The following is a 7815-nucleotide window of genomic DNA, read 5'->3' as shown; positions in this document are numbered from 1 at the left end:
ACCTTGAGGACCACATGATGGTGGTTTGGTCTCCAGCCTGTGGCTCTATGTGCATGTATATGTGCAGAACCTTTAAGAGGTTAGATCATTTGGGGGTCATGCTCTTTGTGTGTGTGTGTGTGTGTGTGTGTGTGTGTGTGTGTGTGTGTGTGTGTACATGTATGTGTTCGTGTGTGAAGTTGAGCATGTGTAGGGGGTGCAAACATTTGTGTTTAGGTCAGAGGACAACTTTGGGTGTCATCTTCAGGAATGGTGTCCATTTCCTTTGAGATAGGGTCTCTCATTGGGTTGGAGCTTACCAATTATGCTAGACTGACTGGCCAGCAGCACCAGGGCCCCTTCTATACCTCCTCAGCACTAGAATTTTAAGTACATGCCAACCATGTTTGGCATTTTTACCTGGGTGCTAGAAGTCAAACTCAGGTCCCTGTGCTTGTTAAGGCAAGCACTTTCTTGAGAAGCTATCCCCTAGTCTCTGGTTCTTAGAGGACCGTGGTCTCTATTTCCTTTCTTCACTTTCCAGCTACACTAAGAAGCCTCCTCTGACACATCCTTCCCGCCATGTTGTCCTCCTGCCTTGCCATGAGCCCATGGGCAATACACCAGGTGAGCATGGATAGAGACCTCTGGAACCAATTTCTTCCTCAGACGTTGACTAGTTCAGGTATATTGTCATAGTAAGGGGAAGCTGACTAACTGCTAGTGGGTGTGCAGAAGTACTTTTGTATCACACCTTCCTTATTCATATGATGAAGCTAGAAAAAAAGGTTTGGAAGTCGAGAGTCTTGGAGCACTTACTCTGGCCCCTCCTTCACAACTACCCCGTCCTGTGACGTACACAGGGGATAAGCAGGTGCTGAGGAACACAGCCAAACAGTATCCGGTTATCCCAGAGTCCTAGACCCACTGGCCCCAGCACAACCTACTTAACCAGGAGAGAGAGCTGAGAGTGAGATTTCTCAGAGCAAATAACCAGGCTAGATGATCCACTTGCCAAGATGGTGTCTCAGAGCCAGCTAAACACCTTCAGGTGTCCCAGGTGAAGGCTGCATGCTATCAGCCCTCCAGAAATGTCATTGCTATTATATTTTTTCTTACCGTCTTCACCACAGCCCCATGAAGAAGGTATTGTCAATGCTGCCTCCTTGCTAAGGAAGATGGCTCAGGAAGGTGACATGTCTAACGGCATTAAATTGAAGCCAAGATTATAACTAAGGGTCATTGGGCACAATTCCTGTGCCCTCTCCACATTATGAGATAGAGGCTGGGAGAAAAAAAAAATGATGGCTGAGGACAAGCAAGCAGAAGGCAACCAGGCTTATGGTAAATGTGTATGGCCTCAGGTCCCTTTGCTAGGGGAAGTGCCTTTGAATGTAGTTGAAGAGAAAACCAGGATGCACATGTGGCCCAGGGCCCTGCAGGCAAGGTTGTGTTCCTTGTGGATGGGCAGGGGCAAGCTTCATTTAGTCCGTACAAGAGGAGCAGTATAAAAGAGGCTGCCAGGCAGGTAAGGATAGGCCCAGGTCTCAGGACCCCAGGCAGAGATAAGCCCACTAAGGGGCTGCCAATTGACACTTGGATTCATCAGAGCCTTGAAAGAATAGGCTGGAAGCATTGGTGTGGGCCATGTTCATGGCTTGGCCTCACTGGGTCTAACCCAAGTATCACATTGCAATGTTTAAAAAACGAAGTTAAATAAGCATGTGGTTTCAGATAACGCTCAGGGTAGAAAGTGGCAAGCCCTGTGTCAGACATGCTTGGTATGAGCAGGCTGTACCACCCATGCTTGGCATCACCCACCTGTATAGGCAGCAGCCAGGTTTAAAAAAAATATCAACTGCAGTAGGGAAAGCATAGACTTTGCAGTGGGAAAACCCTGGCTTAGAGCCCGGCTCTGTGGCCCAAGGAACATTATTCTGTCTCTGAGCCTCTGCTATCCCTTCTAAAATATTGTCAAACTCTCAAGCTCAATTAAGAATCAAGGGAGAAACGTGGAGCTGCCCAGCAGAGTGCCTGCAGTACTCAGTAAACGTTAGTCCCTTCGTCACTGTCATCATCCATGAGGACGAACGCAGCAGAAATAGAAACCAGGCAGTTCACAGAGTGCTGGTAACTAGTCTAAGATCAAGGCACTGGCCAGGCTGTGTCTGGTGAGGTTTTCATCCCCCTGGCTTAGCCACCTCCCACATGACCACGTGGTGAGGATTTCAATGTAAGAATGTGGAAGGGGACTGAGACGCTCAGTTCCTCGGATGATGCCCCCAGTTTCCCCATCTACAGGATGGGAGTAGTGGCCGCTAGTGCAGATCATGACTTTCAGGACCTACAGCACACGCCTGCCACAGAGGAGGCCTTCTCCCAACTCCTCTTGGCCACCTCCATTAGTCTGCTTGCTCTAACTACCAAGTTCACCAGAGGCCATGGCTTCTGTGCTGAGATGCCTTTTACCATAGGGTCCTGAGGTTCACAGGTAGCCCAGGAGGTAGTGAGGCTTTCCATGCACCTTGAAGGACACAGGACAGGCAAGGCCAAGCTATTGGCCAGAAAAGTTACAGTTGCTCAAAATTCACACAGTTCCTTTTCATCTACTTTTTTTGCACCTAATTTGGAGCTGGCTGTCTGAGCTCTACCTTGAAAATAGGAAGATGGAGGTGAGTGGCCTGTCTTGGGTCACACAGGAGAAGCCTGATAAGGCTGACCTTTTCTGTCTCTTTCCATAGCTGCCTAGTATCTAGAGATGATGCAACAGCCAGCTTGGGTACCGGGGGCTGCTTGGAGACAGAGGCTCATGGGCTTGGGAAAGTCTGGTAGGACTTGGAGAGCCTAGGGCCCTGGCTAGGGGGACACAGGAGGAAGAGGAAGCCCTCTAGAAATCTCATACCCTTCTCATGGTTCCTCTTGAGGGTTACGGCTGGCTCTCGAGAGTTCCAAATGACATCATATTTTGCAAAGTGGCCTCAGGGCTTTGCACCCATCTACCTCTGAGATGACCAGCTTCAGAGACAAGTAACTCAGCCAAGAACGTTTGTCTCCAAAGCCTAAATAGTACTGTTGAATCAGAGAGATGGTAATAGACTTGAGCTTGAGGAGAGGTCATAAGGAAGGGCAGTGAGGCTCTGGAACACACCAGTTCTTATTCTATCATCCCTGTGCCATGTTTCCCTTGCCACCACCACGGGAGGCTGGTGAGGCACAAACCTCGGAAGCTCAGTCAGACAATTTGGTGAGGCAGGCAGAATTGAAATGCAGACCTGCCTGCCTCCACAGTCCACACAGTTTCTGTGACACCTCAGCCTCTCTGTTCACTAGCACTCCTTAAAATGGAAGCCCTTCCCGGAACCTTACCATGTGATACTCACTTGGAAATAAACTCTTAACTAATGTAATTAATTAAGAAGAGGACATGCTGGAATAGCAGGAGCCCCATATCCTTTATAGAAAGATGAAAAATAGAGACAGACAACTGGAGATGGCCTTGGGAAGACAGGCAGGGAGGAACACTATGTTAGTGAAGAGGGAGGAAGAGACTGGAGTGCCGTGCCGTCAAGATAAGGCCTCAGAGCTCTGCCACGGTCACCAGAGCCTTCAGAAGCTGCACAGCTCTGCCACCACCTTAACCTCAGGACTTCCAACCTCCATTGCTATGAGACAACAAATCCCTGTTGTTTCAAGTCACTCAGTTTGAGGTGCTTTGTTATGGTGGCCCTAGAATGAGTGTGCCTCCTCCCATGGTGTAGAAGGAGGTGTACCTCACAGGGCTGGGGCTTTTGGGTAGACTCAGGGCAAAGGAGAAAGGTGAGAGGTAAGTACATTTGTTTGACATTTATTCCATGGTGGGCTCTGGGCTTGGCTTTTATTTTGTTTTTGAGATTGTGCCTCATATATTCCAAGCTGGCCTCAAATTCCCGGTGTAGCTGGGATGGTCTTGAACCTCTGATCCTCCTGCTTCTACGTCCCTAGTGCTGAAATGACAGGTGTCCCCCCCCCCCCCACACACACACACGCTGTTTATGCAGTGCTACAGACCAATCCTAGGGCTCCGTACCTTGTAGTCAAGCAGTTTACCAACTCCGCTACATTTCTACCCTCTGGCTGGGCATCTTCATCATACCCCAGTCAAGGACGGCCATTCTCATTGCACAATAAGGAAACAGAGGCTCGGGGAAAGGAAAGGGACTTCCCAGCTCTAGCTCATTTCCCATATCACAAGCATACCCTAGGCACTGCAAGAAGCTAACCCAGGGCTGGGGAGATGCCTCGGTGACTAAAATGCTTGCCTCACAAGTGCAAGGACCTGAGTTCGAATCCCTAGAACCCACATAAAATCAGACACAGTAGCATGTGTCTGTAACCCCAATGCTCCAAGGCAAGATGGGAAGAGGAGATGAGAGAACCCCTGGGAACTCCCAAGCCAGCTAGTCCAGCACACTCATCAGTGAACAACCAAAAAAAAGACTAAGCCTCAAGATGGAAGGCAAGCCCTGACACCAGAAGTCACCTTCAGACCTCTGTACACATGCATGCCACAGCCCTTACATGCCCTGTTCACACACACATGCGCGTGCGCACACACACACACACACACACACACACACACAAAGCAGGCCCTGACTACAGTTTGAGTCTCAGGGAGGCAGGAGGCTCTCACTTTCCTTCTCTGAGCCTCTTTCTATCATTCAGAAAGGAGAAGTGAGCAGACCTGTCTCTCAGGTGCTTGTAAGCACAGTGTGAGTCCATGCTTTCACTCCTGAGGACAGAGCTGTGAACAGGAGGGCCAAGTTCTTGCCCCCAAGGAGTCAGATTCTCAGGCAGCAGCTCCACAGAGACTGGTACTCAGTAAGTGCTCCATGGAACTGAGGGCTGGAAAAGGGTGAGAAGGACTCACTCTGATATTGATTCTCTGGTGGAGAGTTCTCTGGCCAAAAGAGAACACCAGGTGCTTTGGGCCCAGTCCCCATATTCTCACGAGCTCCTCCGTGGCTGCTTGAGCTGCTTCTCCAAAGCAGTGAACCCTGTGCTCCAGGAATAGTTTGTGGAAGCAACTGAAGGGGCCTTGGTTCTTCTCAAGGGGCCCTCTATGCTGCTCTGTCCCTTGGGCTCTGCCTCTTCAGCTCAGCCCCACCCGCTTCCGGGCACTGTCCCAGGCTGAGCCAGGCATGAGCCTGCCCTGGAGGTACTCCCAGCTGTCCTGATGTCCCCTCTGCCTTCTACAGACACTCCCCCTTCCAACCTGGAGGCCTCCTCTGGACATCCGCCCTTCCCCCACTTTCCAGAGGTGTCCCCAGACATCACCCCTGTGCTATTCTTTTTCCCTGCCACTGTGGCATCAAATGTCAACCAGGCTCTGCTGGACATCAGAAGGGTAGTTTTTTTTTTTTTTTTCCTCATTTGTTTGTTTGTTTTGTGTGATAACTGTGGTTTAGGGAAGGGTCCTCTTGAGTGGCCTAGGAGGGCCAGATGAGTTTTTTTGTTTTTTGTTTTTTGTTTTGTTTTTGTTTTTTATCATGGTCTAGCTCTGACCAAGGAAAACTTTTTCCTCTCTGAGCTTATGGAGGGGAGGTGGCCTCTCTGTTTTCACGGGGTGAGAAGGATGATGGTCAGGATACCCTGGCAGGGTAGTGCAGGCGGCAGCAGCCAACCCCAAAGACTGATGGCCTTTCAGGTGGGCTCTGAAAGAGGGGTCCTGGAGTACAGAGCAGCTCTACACATCAGACCTCAGAGAAGCCTCCCTCTTGTCCTCACTTGCCCCTGAGTGAGCCAGGAAAGCTGGCACAAAGCAGTGGGATGCAGGCTCCGGCGGGCCCTGACAGCTCAGCAGTGGTGGCAGCAGTGGTGACAGGGGCTGTTCTGAGGGCTGGGAAGGGCCTAGACAGGAGAAGAAACAGTTCATGAGGGCCAGGATGGGGGGGTGTTCACTGAGGTGGGTGCCCTGGGACGGTTGTGTGGTATATGCATGGCCTGGGGAGGGGTGGACCAGCTGAGGTACTGAGGAGGCTGCTGGCGTTGTTTGGGTACATATGCACAAGTGTTAGTTATAGAGTTGTATGGGCAAGCACACGGCCTAAGTATACAAGTGAACGAGTGCGCGTGCATCGTTCCTGACGAGGAAGGTGTGAAAGCAAGTGTGCCTGTGTGTGGAAGAAGAAGCAGACGTAGAAAGGTAAGCAAGTAGGAGCTTGTCGGAGAGTAGAATGGATGTGGGAGTGGGTGGCGGTGAAAGAATGCAGAGCTGGAGAGCTTGCATGGGGGAGGGGAGGGGGAGCCAATGGTCAGGAGAACTATGGGAAGAGAAGGGTCGTGTAACTCGGTTTTGAGTGTACGGCATGCAGCAAGTGTGCACGTGAGTGAGCCAGTGAATGTGAGTTGAGGTATGTGTTCATCATAAGAGCAGTGGAGAAGGGTAAATGAATTGGGGAAAAACAGGATGGGTGCTGCGGGCCACAGGAATATTGAGCCCCTGGGATGTATACTATTAAGGCTGGTCCCTCTAATATTATACAAGAGATGGGAAAACACACATGAGCAATAATAATTAGACAGCATTTCTGGACTGTTCTAAGCCTATTGTTCAGAATCTTATTTCATACTTCAGACGCCCAATGAATGCAGTACCATGGTGATACCTGCTGACAGGGTGGGAAACGGGACTTCTAGCAGCTAAATGGCTTGCCACACTCCTTTTAACCGTTGTGAGACTGCCTCCTGATGAGTGTGTGAGCAGGGGCCAGCCTGTGAATGGAAAAGAAAGTCAGTGTGCCCTAGTGGGTATGATAGAGCACTGACTGTGACAGACATAGGCCCCAGAGGAGAGGTCAGGCAGCAGCTGTGGCCACTAGGCAGGCAGGGGCAGAGTAGAGCCGAGTCAGCCTCTGGGCATTTCTGCCAACCTGGGTTCCTAGCTCTGCAGTGGCAGCCTGTGCCAGAGCCCCCAGCTAAGTTTCTTCCTGTCCTAGTATGGTCCCCAGCAAGCTCCCATGGCACACTCAGAGGCAGGCCTGACCTCAAGGATGGCAGGAAGCTTGCCTGGCCTCTGGAGAACCCAAGAAGCAGGCCCAGTGTCCGCTCCCCAGGCAAGAAGAGGGTCTGTGAAGTGTGAGAGTTCAGCCCTGCATGGCTCTAAACAGAACCACCTGGAGCGTGTGTGTATGGGGTAGCCCACAGTTCCCATGCCCACCCTTGCCTTTGGCAAGTGACTCAGGCTGATGCCATGCCAGTCATCTGCAAAGATGGGCCTGCTCCAACCCTGCTGGGGAGGGTGGGGGGAGGCTGCGGCTCTAGCCTTGCAATCCAAGCTTTACTTTCACCCTTGGCAGTCAGCCTCTCCCTGGGTTTTTATCTGAGGGGAGGAAGTTTTTAGAGAGGAGACGGTCTCCCTTGGTGAGAACACAGTTTTTCCACTGAGAACTCTACCTCGCTAGCTCCTCCAGGAACCAGGTACTGGCCAGGAAGGGGTTAAAACTTAGACTTCTAGTGCTAGCCATGCTAATTTTGGTAGGTTGCTACCCGTCTCTGGGCCTCAGTTTCCTGATTGGCAAAACAGGATACTGTGCCAAAGGGACATGAAGGTTTGCTGGCAGGGCAGTGAGGGCTCTGAGCAAGCAGGGGACAGTCAGGCATGTGTAGGAGCTGTAGTTAGAAGAGGTGTCAGAATAAGGTTGGTGTTTAAGCTGAGTTTTGGTGGGGACCTTGTGGATGGGCATGGCTGAGTCTAAGCGTACGGCATAGCCTGAGCAAAGGCTGGCAGATGGAGCGGTGACTGGAGACTTAGCCTCCTGTACCCTTTGGGATGAGGTAATGGACTGCGTAACCTCTCAG

This window comes from Peromyscus eremicus, chromosome 2 (genome assembly GCF_949786415.1).
Source record: "Peromyscus eremicus chromosome 2, PerEre_H2_v1, whole genome shotgun sequence".
Classification (NCBI taxonomy): domain Eukaryota; kingdom Metazoa; phylum Chordata; class Mammalia; order Rodentia; family Cricetidae; genus Peromyscus; species Peromyscus eremicus.
This window is presented reverse-complemented; position numbering follows the sequence as displayed.